At 37.2% G+C, this 16,407-nt stretch overlaps 1 protein-coding gene and 1 long non-coding RNA gene across 6 annotated transcripts in view; one reads left to right on the forward strand and one right to left on the reverse strand.

Annotated features, from left to right (window-relative positions):
• The window catches only part of lzts1 (leucine zipper, putative tumor suppressor 1), a 162,608-nt gene that overhangs the window by 94,244 nt on the left and 51,957 nt on the right, over positions 1-16,407 (forward strand). For 2 of the 5 annotated variants that reach the window (XM_028805988.2, XM_051933320.1), the window contains exon 2: positions 11,043-11,149. The exons of 2 other annotated variants lie outside the window; for them this stretch is intronic. The gene's annotated coding sequence lies outside the window, so the exon portion shown is untranslated. The remainder of the gene's footprint in view (positions 1-11,042; positions 11,150-16,407) is intronic. One more of the 5 variants, XM_051933297.1, reaches the window with a different exon arrangement.
• On the reverse strand, positions 13-10,625 carry LOC114655096 (uncharacterized). The gene is made up of 3 exons (XR_003716808.2): positions 10,265-10,625; positions 8,180-8,256; positions 13-663 (listed from the first exon to the last, which is right to left on the reverse strand). It is a non-coding gene; the product is annotated as an uncharacterized LOC114655096 (long non-coding RNA).

Genomic DNA, 16,407 nt, shown 5'->3' on the forward strand with positions numbered 1-16,407 from the left:
AGGGTCATGGATATCAAGGGCTCATACCCTCATTTATTAATACTGGACCATTTCTGACTTGCCATGTTATGTAACCAACATATCTTTATTAAGCAGAGGAAATACAAAATATAAGAAAAATTCACACAGACAGGCCCTCCTGCAGTTCAGTAGCAGCACTATAATAAAGAATTATTGTGATTATCCTTTCCACTGCAGCTTGAAGTCATCACTGTATTCTTTTTTCTTTCTTTACTGAGGGTTGGAATGTTAGGGAACAGGCATTGGCATAGTGTCAGAAGAAAACAAGAACAGAAAAAAAATAAAAGATGTTTGAACAGAACAAAATCAACTTACATCACATCAGCTACCTGTGAAGGGTGAATGAAAAGTGCCTGAAGCAAAGTTTACTCTACATATAAATCTTTTTTTTTTTGACTGTTTGCTTATATTTGATTTGTGATTTTTTTTATTACTGTTCTTATTGTTAATCTCTCAGTCTAATCCCCATTGTCACCATGTCTATGCAGTATTCCTTTGGGTCATCTAGATTTCTTCAAATTTCATGAAACATCCATCTTAGGTTAACTGGTGTCCTGAAACTGAACAGGAATGATTGTGCCCAGTACAGGAATGGTTTCTTGTGCCCACTGCTGTTCTGACTGTCTGGGTCTCACAGTGATTCTGGAAGAAGTAGATTCCAAACATGAATGAGTGGAAGGATGAACAGAAGGACTGATAGAAGACTGTAAAGAAAATCCAACTCCTGCAGAATCTTTACTTTGTTATATATTGCTAGCAACAAATACCATTTAAAAATAAGGCCCATAATGTTTTGGTGCGGTCAGCTGAAGTCAGTCAACATCTGAATATATGAGTAAAGCATTATCTTAATTATACTGTACTTTATGAAGCATTACGATGTCCCTATACACAGGATTTATGTTTGTCATTTATTTCAGTTTAATGCAGAGATGGGAGCAAGGGCCCTAGACAGGCTTGTGCTGTTTATATTCATGTTGATAACAGCATCTAGGAGGTTAGGAAGAGCTGCCATGAAATGAGTGCGCACAGAATGCTTTTTAATCTAAAGATTTTGTGCATATAATTAGTAGCAACTGTGCACTGAAGCACAGCTGTTCTATAGTCCTGTATGTGAATAATTAAGCAACATATTACATCTACTTATTATTCTAGTCAAAGACATCCATTTATCTATGTTATCACCTTTGTGAGCACTGTGAGCTAAGTACTAGCTTGTGTAATATATATATATATATATATATATATATATATATATATATATCCATCCATCCATTATCCAACCCGCTGAATCCGAACACAGGGTCACGGGGGTCTGCTGGAGCCAATCCCAGGCAACACAGGGCACAAGGCAGGGAACCAATCCTGGGCAGGGTGCCAACCCACCGCAGGACACACACACACACACCCACACACCAAGCACACACTAGGGCCAATTTAGAATCGACAATCCACCTAACCTGCATGTCATTGGACTGTGGGAGGAAACCGGAGCGCCCGGAGGAAACCCACGCAGACACGGGGAGAACATGCAAACTCCACGCAGGGAGGACCCGGGAGGCGAACCCAGGTCCCCAGGTCTGCCAACTGCGAGGCAGCAGTGCTACCCACTGCGCCACCGTGCCGCCCTATATATATATATATATATATATATATATATATGCGCCCGACCCAATACAGATTGGACATGGAGGCACATGTACTGTATAAAATCAATAAAATTTTATTTTCTTCAGCTTGAGGGCACGTCTTCCCCATGTCCCCCAGCCACAACACAGTCCCAAAAGACCGACATACCAAAGCAAACCACTCTTCCTCTGCACCACCACTCCTCCCAGGCAACCTCATTCTCCTCCACCCGAGTCTGGCCACTGAGTGGTGGTTGCTGGCTCCTTTTATTGTGGCAAAACCAGTGCCCAAAAGGGGCTAGCAGCTTCTGCTGCAGCACACCCTGGCGGCACCTCCAGAACCCAACAGGGCTGCACAAAACTCCAACCCCCATTAAGCCCTGGGGAAGTCCGAGGCACCGCTGCAACCCAGAGAGACTGCCATCTAGCGTCCAGGGGGAGATGTTGTATTTCCCATGTTTGCTCCCCTGGTACATATGCTGCAGGGGCGTCCCGACTGGGCATGGGCCCCGGCCATTCATCACACTTGGCACTAATGGCTGCAAGGCTGGAGCCTTTCTTTGTACAGAGAGACAATTTTTTAAAAATTTTATTTAATGACATCTTTTAAATGAAGCCTTTATTGGTTGTTTCAGTCCAATGTCTTTGGAACTGAAACAGATCCTTGCTTAATAAACGAGTCCCCTGTAAAAATACTATTTTGCCATTTAGACCCTTTAAGTGAGAGAATGCTTTCTTTCTCTTTAATTCATGATTGAGACCTTTGACATTCCACCTCACGAAGTTCACTGTTTGGTCATAGAGACATTGCTTCTGAACTTTTGTTGACATTTTGTAGTCTTAAATTAAGGTAGTAAATTATTACATAATATAGCTTTAATCTTAATTTTCAATTTTTCCAAGAGTTATTGCAATGAAGCCTATTGTTGTGTTAGCACTTACAATTGTGGGGGTATAAGGGATAGATTAGAAATAGCTTGCTCTCTTTCTCTCCCCCTTCAACCCTCAATACAGAGTGACAATTAATAGAAAAAATACTGAATGAATTAAACTGGTGAATAGTGATGAATGAAAAAGTACACTTGCAATGATTTAGTTGCAGAAAACAAAATCAAGTACTGTTCATAGGATGTCCTCATGCATGTCTTGTTTAGTTTTGTTTGTTCTATTTGTGCGTGCTGGAGAGGAGACATACCATTTTCTATGGAACAGCATATTTTGATTGTATAGCTTATTGTTAGTACAGGCCCATTTAAGTTGACATGTGAAAAATCCATGGAACAACATTATATTGTGAGTGCTCCTCTGACACACACAATTCTGAGACTGGTGAAAAGGTGGTAGACTACGTGTTCTAAGAGCTATGCAACAAAAACAAGAAACAAGTCTGTCCATACCGTGTCATTGAAGATTGTCTGAAAAGATGACGTCATAAGTCAACATGGAGGTTGTAACGCAAGGATCATATCAGAGTGAACTGTGTGCCAACCAGTGTTGACCAAATTGCATAGCATCTAATAGTTTAGAATAGTAGAAAAATTGAGTCATTTTGATGAGAACGGGCAATTCGGACCAGCAACCCTGCTAATCCTATTCGGCTAGTTTCACAGAAATAACATCAAATTCAGATCTGAAGGTCCTTAACACCCTACACTCTTCCACACTTCTCGACAGTTTATTCCATATATTTATGGTTCTTTGTGTGAACACTATGGTTCAACTAGCTTCAGAAAGCTGGACTGGCAGTTTTCTGGAAAAAAAGGCTGCTTATTTGTGTTTTACAGTGAACATATGTATGGCATTTATATTCAAAATGTCTAAGAATATCAAACAAAGAGATTTAAGGTATATAGTATGGATGGTACCATGGCTTTAATTTTAGAGCAGTGCCTTCAGTAATATGTAACTCTGTCACCTGTCATAATTGTTTTGAGTGAAGTTTGTGAAACCCCCTGATTTTCTTTGCATTAAGAGCTGGATATGAGGTTTTCTGCTAGCATCTTCTCACAGTATTGTTCATATTTAAACATCAGCAAGAACCTCTATTCTCAGATGTTTTGCTGTTGTTGGTCCATCACTTCATAATAATTATTGTACCTTATTTATTTATGTATTTATTTTTCAAAGCAGTAGCAAATTAATTTAGGTCTAAAATATAATATACAGTAGTAGTGAGTTGACAAAGGTTAGTTGTATGAAATAATACTAATAGTTGTTGTAATTATTATAAATAATTGAATGTGTCAACCATGAAACCACAGCTGAGTTGAGTAATTCCAATCCAGACCTCCTTCTAGCAGGACCTTTCTTTATCGTAAATCAGCGTGAATTAAGTGTATATCTCTGCCATGCCATCTGAGGCCATCTGTGTGTCTGTACAATATCTTCACTGTCATTACAGATGATGCACTTTTACATGAAAAAATGATTACTTATTTAAATTTGCCATTTAAACTTGTTTGCAAGGATACTTAAATCGGATGACCAGGTAAGGGCCTTGATAGGCAAACGAATAGTTACAATGCAGACAAAATTAAAAATATTTTTATGCTTTGGATGAATTTTTCCTGGAATGTTCTTGATTAATTTTGGATGTTTCAAGCATCCAAGACTATTTATGTGTAATTATTTATGTCCTGTTGGGTGTCTGAAATTATGTAAATATTATTTTTGTTATGTTTTCATTTTTTCCACAATGCCAGTTTTATGTTTCCGTAAATGATGCCATTTAGCGGTCCCATTGTCAAACTGTGTCACTTTGTTGCTGGGGGGGGGGGGGGGGGTCACAGAAGTCATGCTGTGTGATGTCACTGGCTGTCTAAATCTGGGTCTGGAGAGGTACCCTGGTCTCTCTGTGAGAGATCTGGAGGTACTGGTGAGTTTAAGGCCCTTAAAGTTCACCCTGAAGTTCCAAATCTCTGGTTTTGAAACTTCAACAGGTTTGCTTACCTGTTGTAGACTATTGTGTCACAGACTTGTATTAAATGTCCTTAAATCTGTTTAGCTCTTCAATAAAACCCCTAAGTTAACACCTTCTTCACCTGAACTTCTAACACCAAAAAATGTAAGAATCTTAAATTAATAGTAGCTTATTTATTAAGGCACAAAAATGTAAATACAAAGATAAAAGAGAGAGAGAGGTTGGGAGCATGCACTGATAGCATGTTACCGCGACCACCACACAAGAAACCACCTGGATTGGGACCCAAGTGCAGTGGGTGGCACCACAGCACCACACTGGACAGTATGAGTTTTTTTACGGTGGCTGGAGTGCCAATCCTGCCACCGACCTCCAAGTTTTCCCTGTAGGTTAGAGGACCTGATTGCAGGGCTGGATGCCGATTAACATCATACCCAGGATAGAGCAATTGCAGGTTAAGGGCCTTGCTCAAGGGCCCAAAGAAGTAGAGTCACTTCCGGCATTTACAGGATTTGAACCGGCAACCTTCCGATTGCCAGTGCAGAGCCTTAGCCTCAGAGCTACTACTCTGCCCTAATAAAAATAAAAGATTAAATGCAAAATATAAGTAATAATAAAAATGTATTTTCTTATAACAGTCTGACAATGATGATACAGATTCCGACCTTCCTCTTGGTATTCAAGATGATCTCAGTGTTTTGTAAATCTCATTTTGTTTATATAAATCATTTTTGCACACAAAAATTAACTTTTGTCCCTTCCTGGACTTTCCCATATAGGATGCTGTAATAGTTTTTCTGAAACTAACAGTTTCTTTTCATGTATGTCAGCCCATAGCAAACAATCAAATCATACTTTTCTGTGCATAAGTAATATTTTCTTATTTCTGTTTGCCTTATTCTTCATACTTCATGCTTCATACAGTTAATAATTTCAAAATGTAACAGCTCAAAAGATCAGATTTCTGTGCTGTATTTGACAGGTGATAAAAAAACAGCAGTTCAAATGTTCAGTTTCTTGTGCAGCACTTGACAAGATGTAATTTTTCAAGTGGCATTACAACTTGCATGCTCAGCACATGGCTCAATTTTCAAATTTTCCAAACTGATAGTCACACTTTCACAAGCCAATTTCAATATTTTATTATGAGCTGAATCTCTCCAGTTAATATTTGGCCTGATTCTGTTCTTAAACTGATCTCACGCTAGTGGGCAAGGTTTCTTTTTTTTTTTTTTTTCTTTTTTTTTTTCAAGGTTTCTGGTTTCTTGACATGGCACAATGTTTTATAAGCTGGCACCATGTGTCTAATAACATCATGATTGTGAATACTAACAACTTATTTGCAGCACTCTTTTTGATGATGAAATAGGTTTAGTGTTCTATTCTGTCAATAGATCTTCCGATATCACAGTCATTTAAGGTTTACATTTCATATCTTGGCTTATTCTTTATATTTCACTGCCCTGACTGTCAGCTCAGGCAGCACATCAAAAAAAGGATTAAGTCTGAAGTCAGGTCATTTAGTTATATCTCATTTGCAACAGAAATTCAGCCACAAAGTGATTATTAAACTATGCTTACAGAAACAGGTAAAAACAAAAGGTAGACTAGAAATAAAATGCTTCACAGGTACTGTTAGAACAATGATAAAAAAATAGTTATAATTTTTCATTAATTTTGGTGAATATTACCAAGCCTAGTGACGTACTCTGGGAAAATAGGGTCAAGTGTATTAAATATTATGGACTTATTAGACATGCTTCCCTACTAAGAAGTCTCATTCTTGGCTGTGTATCCTGTCACTAAAGATATTTGTTGTTAGCAGTTAAAAGTTTAAAAACAGAGCTTACTGTCAAGATATAAATATGTCTGGTTAGTGCATATGAAGTCATAGCCTTTGTAAATAATTGTCATGATTTTTTGTAACTTTTGGTTTAAAAAAGAAACGATCTTTTCCAAAAAGAATACTTCATGTTACCCCAAATAAGGCAATAAAACTGACTGGCTATAACTGATTAAAACACCCATGAGGCCATAGTAGCAGAAACTGGTTGAAAACTTTTGCCTGTGCTTGCCTACCTTGTGATTACTAGAGCCTGTTTGTTTTGGATTACTGTTAGCAGATTTTTTTTTAAATAACATAATATTCAGAACTGTTTTTCTTTGCCCTTAAACCTTCATCTCATCCAGGTCTACAATCTGAATACAGCCTTAGCTCTGCCAGCTTTGCTTTACATGGCAGCATGCAATGTCTAAATATCGGATTGACATGTGCCAGGCAAAATGCTAGCAGAAGATCAGAATACAAGGCAGGAAGGCACTGCCAAAATAAAGCTAAATCACTAGACACAAGTCATAAACCATAAGCAAAGCCAAAAAAGACACAAAAACACCTAGAGAACATAAAGCACTAAGAGAGTTCAAGAATGGAGGCTGTTGTAGAAGCACAAAAGGGAAAACATCAATATTCAAACTCTCACTTTTTACTTCTCCACATAAAACTTAAACATAAAAATTATAACCAAATCATATCTAGACCTTGGGTTAAAGTCATATCTGCAACAATGGATGCCTCTATTGTGTTCATAAGAATTACTTAATTACGCTTTGGAATCAATTTAGTTTTTTTTGTAATCGCCTGTCTCCACTGGTATAAGAAAATCTCCACATTTGACATACTGTTTGACTCATCTTGATATCTACTTGTGCAAAATTTTGATGTTCCTCTCTATTTTTGGTCCTAAACCTAAACAAAAACCCTAATTTTTAGGTTATTTTGGGACCAAATTTTGTGCCGGAAATTACACTTTTATAATAAAGAGTAAATCAATATCTTGCTGCACTAAAAATGACCAGAAGGACATGGAGTTCTGCATGCCACAACACTCAACCCCAGGGGTTCACCACAGAATGGGATACAAGGAATCAAAGTTACTTCTTTTCACAAAACATTGAAAAAATGGAGATCGGTAATATAGGCATGTGTAGTGTTGTTTTAAGCTATTTCATGGTTGCTATTCACAAATATATCATTTTGATTTTTTAATTGTGGTCCTAGCCCTTGAAGAGACACTTCCAGTTAAAGTGACAAATTTCAAACATCTTTTTAGATTATTTCAGGTTCAGTGATTATGAATATGATGTTATTTTTGTTATTTGATCCTTTACTAGGGATCTGTCTCTATATGGAGCTCTATGAGCACAGATGAATTTTATTATATTCGAGAAGATTTAAACTTTAAATATTTAAACTGAATATTTTTTAACATCTGATGCAACTATTCTTGTTTAGTCTGTACTTTTCCCTCATGAAGAAAATCATTACATTTCTTTGTTAAGGCTTTGGACTTCATACCCTGAGATTGTGGGTTCAAATCCAGCTACTGACACTGTGTGACCATGAGCAAGTCACTTGATCTCCAATTGTAAAGCCAAAAGAAATGTAACCAATTATATTATAAATGTTGTAAGTTGCTTTGGATAAAGACATTAATCAAATAAGGAAATGTAAATGTTGAAATGAACACCCCAGTTTAGTGGCGCTTATATTCAATCAGACTTTTTAATAATTCATAACATATAATATCAATCCATTTTCAATCACACTTACCTTGAGTCAACTTAAAGCAATTCAGGATTGTGGTAAGTCAGAGCTCTTCTTAGCAGCTTTGAATCCAAGGCATAAATCTGGACAGGGCAACAATCTATTAAAGGTTAAATTCACAAGCACACCAACACCCACCCTCACAAAAGAATAATTGTGAATCACAAATTGACCTAACATGCATGTCTGTGGTATGTGGGAGGAAAATGGAGTACACAGAGAAAAAGCCATCAAGACATGTCCAAAATACACATTGACTGAAACAGGTTGTGGGATATGAACTCAGGATCTTGGATCTATAAAGATAAAGTATGATTATATTATGTGAAGAAAGTCACTACATTGGTTTTCACTTAAGTTTAGTATATAAATGCCAGATATCCGTTTCTCGTTTTGACCAAGCTACTCATCCTGCCCTTGTAGTCCAATATGAAAGAGAATGAGAGATAAGCCAATGACGTTGACAGCCCCACGTCAGACCATAACATTACTCCACAACAATCTTAGCCACAATACTTCACTTTACTAACTGTCAACCTAGGTCTTATTGACTTTTTAAATTTTAATGCAGAATGTTGACCCACGGGTTATTTTCTAAAGTATTTTCTTCTCCTCCCTTGAAGATTGAATGAATTCATCTCATAAATACTTGTGTGTTTAGATTAAGCTGGCTCAATGATTATTGTCACTGTGTACAGCATTTCTGAGGTTGAATTTTGACTATATTTGACTATGTGGAGTCTTCATGATGCATCTGTGGTTCCATGACTTTTCCTCTGTCATCCACGGCGAGTACAAAACTACTTTAATATTGATCTAATGCATACATAAAAGCAGTGATGCTCATACCCAAAACTAATATATTACCCACATGAATACAGTATAAGACATGCGTAAAACTATAGTGAATACACAAAACCATTGCAATTTAAATAGACTGGTAATTTACTCTATGAACAAGCCAATATAGTTAATACACAAACTGATGTCAAACTAATGCAGTTCTCTCACAAACCAATAAGTAAAGCACCTGAGTCGCCTTCTATTTTTTTAAATGTGCTCTATAAATAAAACTGACGACTTGACAAATCAATGAAGTTCATATGCAAATCTATAGTATACATAGACAAACCAATAATATACAGACATGAACCAAAACAGTTCATATGAATCAAACCAGTATAGTGGCACTCAAACCAATAATGTGAACATGTAAATCAAAAGATTACACATAAAAATATACAAATTATGGTTGTATATTTGGTTGCTTTTCTCAGTCTACTGAAGTCCTCAATCAGTACTTTCGTCATGCTGACATTCAGGGCAATCTATTGTCACAATTTTGTCGGATCTGATTCTTCCATTATTAATGCCGGCTAGTCTTTGATGCTGAACATTTTCATCATCAGAAAATTTGACTGTATCATGAGGTAAAACTGTGTGAAAACTACAAGACAGACAGTCTTGGATCTAGACTCAAAACAATTGTGAAAATAACAATTGCATTTAAGGGCAAGCTCTGATCAATAAAAAACATTTTAAAATAAGTTTCTCATTTCAAGTTAAAAGCAATGTCTAGTGTCAAAGAAATTGAATCATCCACCGACAACCTAAAATAAAGTAAAAATGATTTCCAGAATCAATATGTTCATTTACCTGAATTTTTTTTAGAAGAGAAGCACCTTGAAAGAGTAGGAGAGAGAGAAAGAGAGAATGAAGAAAAGCCTGGCAGGTTAGCTGTGGTCCTAGGTGAGAGATATTCTTTAAACTGAGTGATCTCTGATGGTAAATCTACCATGTATATTAAGTAAAATGAAAAACTCCTTGCGCATTAATATGTGAAAGTTAAACTGGAGAGACAGAAACATGCATTTTAGCCTGATTTAAAGTGACGAAATCTGACTAAATAAATGCAGTAGGCATGGCTTGTTGATAAATTCATGAATAAAAGATTTTATTCAGTGTCTGCTTTCATTTCTGCACTTGTACCAAGGTGCCAAGGGCAACCAAATACCAGTGCATAAAAACAGCTAAAAATAGAGTGAAAATCAAAATTCTCCACTAAGTAAAAAGAAAATTAAGAACACTAACCTTCAGTCAACTTCAGCATGCTTCTAAATATGGAGGAGTCCATCTGGTAGAGATAGTTAAATGAGCCTGTCCCTCAGACAGAACACTCTGCTCCCTAATATTTTGTATCATATTCCCAATTGTGCTTAATTAACCTACAATATGAATTCTAGTAATTCACTGTTTTGAGTAAGGTCGTCCATCGATCAGTCTGTCTTTTGACAGCTTCACTGTCTACTAAATCTCTAAAGACACACTTCAGTGGGTTTATGAGCAATGCACTTGGAATGTGCTCTTGGGAAAGACAGACAGGTTAAATCCTGTCCTGAAGAAAAATTACTTAACTTTCATAGAACATTCAAGTTCACTCTTCTGTCCTTGTTTTCATACCTTATCGCTTCTGGCTTATCTCCCTCAGCAAGAATGTAGATGCATGTGGTGTATTTTTAGCTGAAGCTCCTAATGTTGATGATTCAGTTTTATTTTACATGTCTAAGAAATTTTGTCTGCTGTTCTGTTCTTTTATGGTTCTGTGTCTGTACAAGAAAGACATTATAAGTGACAAACTAAGATACCATTTGCTTATAAGGTACTCACTTTAATTTGCTTAAGAGCTGATTTGTGTGTTGCACTAAAATTATTGTTTAGGATTAGAAGGTTCATCAATTGAGAACACCTAGTGAATCAACTTTCAAGTTAGCCACTATTATATCACTCCAAAAGGAAGTGTTAGGTGAGCTTGTCTATTCGGTACACAACTTCTATGAGTAACCATAATTGAAACTTTTTTTTTTTCTAGGAAACAGTAATTCCAAAAGAAAAAAATATAGTGTGGCAAAATGAAAGAAGATTACCTGGTTTGACTGGAAGCAAACACAAATTAATCCCAAGCCCTTAAAATGTAAGGTATGGAAAAGAAATCTGTTTTTTAACACTTTTTCACACTAGGAAGTAATATGCAGTTTTGTTATACAGATATTTATAGGGCAACATAGTGACTTGGTGCTTTACGTTTTGCTGGGAGTGAATCCTAGCCCAGGCATTTTACACGGCTTCCTCATGTGTACCTGGATGGGTTTTCCTTGGTGTTCTTATGCCCCATCAGGAGTTGGCTCCTGCCTTGTGCCTGATACTAGTGGCTCACCGGTGAATCAAAGTTTGGATACATAGTCTGTAGGGGCACCCGTGAACTGCCACTAAACCCAGAAAATACCAGGGAAGCCTATTTAAGATGCACAAAAGGAGTAACAAAACACAAAATAATAACAAAAACAGAAAACCTAAAACACATCTGGATCGGACTTTTATGGTCCATGAAGTGGCTGATCCAGTATCCCACACCAAGAACCAAAAGGAGGTGCTCTTTTCTGCCTCCAGTTCCTTTCTTTTGAAATACACTGGCTTCTTTTCCTCCTGCCACAGGACCCCTTGACAATCACTACACCCCAAACTTCAACCTTGCTGGAACAATGACTGGAAGAAAAGAACTTTTTTGGCTTCCCTTCCAACTTAGTTTTGGAACAAAGCCTTGAATTCTTATGAGGGTGCTTAATTTTTTTTTTTACTTAGTGGAGAATTTAGATTTTTTTTTTTTCGCTCCCAACTTAGTTTCAGAGCAAAGCCTTGAATTCTTATCAGGGTAAAGCATGCCCAATAGTGCCCCTCAGCTCCCGTGTTCCACTGCAGCCTTGAATGTTACAGGTAAAATAAGCTTGTAGAGTCTTGACTAACACAATTAGCAAAGGGTCAAATGTAAGATAGTGTGCCTTCCTGCTGTCACCTACTTGTTTGGGGAACATCTAGTCCATGAACTGTTGTCCTCACATTGTGCTTTCATTATAATATTATTCCCACACTGGATACTTAAGTTATTTAATAATTTGCATCCATACCAGGACATGTTAAAGCTGCAGTCTCTCCAGTACAGTACTTAATAATAATTATGACTGTAATATTCTCACCTTGTGTGGATGAATATATCTGACAATGGGTCCCGCTGTGGGCTCATAGGTGGTGGGGTAGATGCCAGTTCCCTACATTTGCTTAGAAAAATAGTGGCACCTACCCACTCCTTAGAGTGATAAAGTTACTGTAACCAACGTTTAGTCAGTCATTTCCCAACCCACTATATCCTAACACAGGGCCATGGGGGTCTGATGGAGTCAATCCCAGCCAGCACAGGGTGCAAAGCACGAACAAATCCCTGGGCAGGGCACCAGCCCACCGTAGGGCACACACACACATATGGGACAATTTAGGATCACCAATACACCTACCCTGCATGTCTTTGGACTGTGGGAGGAAACCCACGCAGACACGGGGAGAACATGCAAACTCCACACAGGGAGGACCCGGGAAGTGAACCCAGGTCTCTGTACTGTGAGGCAGCAGCACTACCACTGTGCCACCGTACTGCCCTGCCAACAGTTTATCTCTCACTAATTCTTCAAAATTTTATATTTCCAGTGTATTCTTCAATAATATTGCTAAACTACTTTTTCAATTGTACATTTCTTACATTGGAATACATGGCATTGAATCCTGTGATTTGCCTCAAATGTTGAAGTTAGCTGAAGCTGAAGATCACGTTTATTGTTAAGTAGAAACAACACATTGAATTTTGCTGTTGTGTGTCACCCATAGGGTATGACAAGCCCAAGAGCAAAACCTCAACAGATAATGAATTTAGCAAACAGTGAATGCAACATGAGATGATATATTATAAATCAATTTCTGACTTAATTGTCCTGTGCATACTCTATTCCAGGCATGACAATATCAGGAATTAACCAAATAAATTACAGCTAGTGGATTTATGTTGGCTAAATGTAGAATGCATACACTTTCCTTTTTTCTGCATAATTTGAAAATATTTCACATAAAATTAACAAAGCAGTCAGAATGTTTAAGATGAATTGTTAGCCAGTAACATGATTGTGGCTTTGTTAACATTGGGTGGATTGCAGATTTCTGTAGCCCAAATTATTGTTTATGATAGTAGTGCAAACAGCACCAACTAAAGTATGAGACTTGTCTTTTCTGATTGTAAATCTACAGCATTTAAAGGTAAACTGATCTGTGCACCCAATGTACATCTGTTATGATTGGACTACCTGTTTAATCTTAATTGTTTCTATACTTTTTCATCCATCATGATTTGATTTTGCTCATTTTGATATTTAAGTGGCATGATCTTCTCCTTGAACTGGGGGGTTTTGAGGTCAGGGTTTCCTTTCCTGTCATTATTTGTTCAATTTTTTCATTTTAGATTCCATTTCAGGTCCCACAATTTTGAGTACCAGTCACTAGGTCCGCATCCCCCAGGGTTCTCTTCCTTAACCAATTCACAGATACCTAATAAAGACTTTCAAAGACCTTTGCTCTGTTTCTATTATTTGGTTATTACCTCATTGCCTGTACATTTTGATTTTGAATTTTGTTCCCCTTTGGTTTTGGTGGCTATTTTTGATCTTCCAGCTTAGACCCTTTTTTTGCTGTCTTTACGCATATCTCCTGGTTTTTCCAATAGACTCCAGCTGTAGACCTCCAGAGATCCTCTCTGTTGAAGAGGTTACTGCCTTACATTATACGTTATTGATATGCCTGGTTACAATATGGTTAAGAATAGGGTTGGGGGAGGATTATCTGACTCCGGTGGAGCAAACCAGGTGGCATAAACCCGCAATCCAATTGGCTGTTCAGCGGAGCTACTGGATTGTAGAGCAATGGAGGTCTGCAGCTGAACCCATCTCAGGTTTTTCATAAAAAGTTTGCTCTCAGGACATCATCATTATTTTGAGAGATCTGTTTTTTTGGAATTTTTTTGGATGCAGCTTCTGGATCTTTCATTAGTTTTTCAACTATAACCTTACATTTGTTTTTATGTTATTGGCATAGTTACAATTGTCGGTGGTATGTTCACCTCTCATTAGGTTAGCTACCATGTTTCTAGGGGTGTGCCCTCAGAGGTTGTGATCTTTGACTAATGAATTAACAGGTTTGAATGTCTCTCAAAAAGTAAGTTTCCCTGCTCTTGACTCATGTCTTGTCCTGCAATTTGGCTTTGGAAATTGTGTGATTTAATTCCTGGCTTTTAACTCCTTTTCATCTTTTGACTTTGTCTTTTCTCACAGATACTTTTCCAATAGCCCCTGCTGGTTATGCTAGACTAACTGATGCTTACATTCTGCATACAGAAGCTATTGATGCAAACATACAGCATTTGACGATGCAGAAAGTGTCTACTTAGTTAAAGTTTCTTGATTATGCACCTTTTCACTTTTCACCATTTACCAGAGAGAAAAAGTTGGATCTGATATTGTAGTAGACCAGCATTCTGTTTGAAATTTTGAATTATGTTGCAGTTTTAGTTGCACTGTAAAGCACTTTCAGGTACTATCTGATCATTTTCATGACCATAAATAGTAAAGGTGGCAGTAAAGGTGGTATTTCATACAGCAGACACTGCAGAGTTTCAACAGAAAGCATGAGCATGCCACCATTTTCATATACTCTTGCACACTACTTGCTAGCATTGTCTTATTACTTCACCAACTGTTGTTGACCGTTAATTGGACTCCCTTGATATGGTCTCCTCTGAAGGTCTTAACATCTTTACATATCTAAAAAGAAATTTGATCACTTGATACGTTGGTTATAGTTATTGTTGGCCACCTGGCATACTTTGGTATATTTTAGTATGTCAGCTTACTGTTTAAACTATTATAAACATTATTTTTTGGCACCAGAAATTTTTTTCTGTTTTGTCTTGGGCAACACCTTATTATTTACTGTTACTATGCCATTTGCTGGTCAAATGTCAAAGAATTCATGTTACATCATGACTCTCTGCCTATATAGGATGGTGGCTCACAGATTCTGGCATCCTAGCTTTTAAATAAACTGCTATCACAACTGCCCATCTTTTATTAGTGTTGGGGACAGCTAAAAGACAAGAAAAATATAACATTATTTGTTCCTCTCTATTTTCTTATAGTGCTCCATTACATCATGGGAGCCGTAACAGTTCTGAACCATAGTTTTGTTTCCACCACTTTTTCCTTTTCTTTTTTAACTTTCATACAATCTCTCATGTCCACATACAACTCTGTCATCTTTGAGATTAATCAGACAGCCAACCAGCTAAATCCAGGCAGTTTACTCAGTGCCAGAGGCCCAGCCAAATTAACCCAAAGACTATCTTGCAGTTTTACTATATTCATGAACTTGGAGAATTTAAGAAGTACCCAGTGCAGAGGACATGGACCCACCTGTGCTTGCTGCCCCACTGGTGATATCATATCTTAGCCATATTGCTGGCATATGAGTTCTATTAATTTCTGCCTCGAGAAAATACCTCCAGATAAACTGTGTTTTTAGTGAAAACTTCAAGCCTCACTCTCTGTTGCTGAGGTGTTTCACTTATATGTTGTTGAGCTGCAGCATTTGCTTCGTTTCAATGTTGTGTTATTAGAATGACGTTGTTGTGTGGCGGTGTTTGTTGCACAAAGGTCTTTTGTAGTGAGAAATGAGGTGCATGCAAGCACCTAAAAAATGTAAAAGTGCATGCATTCACCATCTAGTGGCTGTGGTTGAGGGTGAATAGAGCATACTGCTCAATAGGTGCACAGGTCTTTCATTTATATTTGTCTGATATGTTTCTGTGCTGTTAATGTCTACTGAAACTTTACACTATTTTATACATTTCCTGCAGCATGATTACTCCTGCATAACCTACATCATTGCTTAGTTGGGGACTTCTTGTTTGCATGGATGCCTTAATCAAGAAAATTAGCATGGTAGTCATTGAACCATTAGGATTAAAATTAGAATCTTAACCCTGGAGGAAAGGCAGGGAACTGAATAATTAGGGTGTTTTGTGTGTTTTTGTGAGGGGTGACAAGAAACTTAAAGCACAGGCAGTTATAAGCTAGAAAGAACAATCTACAGTGATGCAGATTAAGCTTTATAGTACATTCCCATAAAACAGAGTTAAAAATAAACTTAAAGTTAAAACACAATTTGTAAGTTTTCATTTCCGGAGTACAATATAATAGAAAACATAAGTGTCATTCAAGCAGTGTATAATGTCTAAACTGAACTTCTTATAAAATAAAGCAGTGTGATATCCATTTACTTGGCAAATTGTAAAATGTATACTGCAT

The sequence above is a fragment of the Erpetoichthys calabaricus genome, chromosome 1, assembly GCF_900747795.2.
Source record: "Erpetoichthys calabaricus chromosome 1, fErpCal1.3, whole genome shotgun sequence".
NCBI classification, from domain to species: Eukaryota; Metazoa; Chordata; class Cladistia; order Polypteriformes; family Polypteridae; genus Erpetoichthys; species Erpetoichthys calabaricus.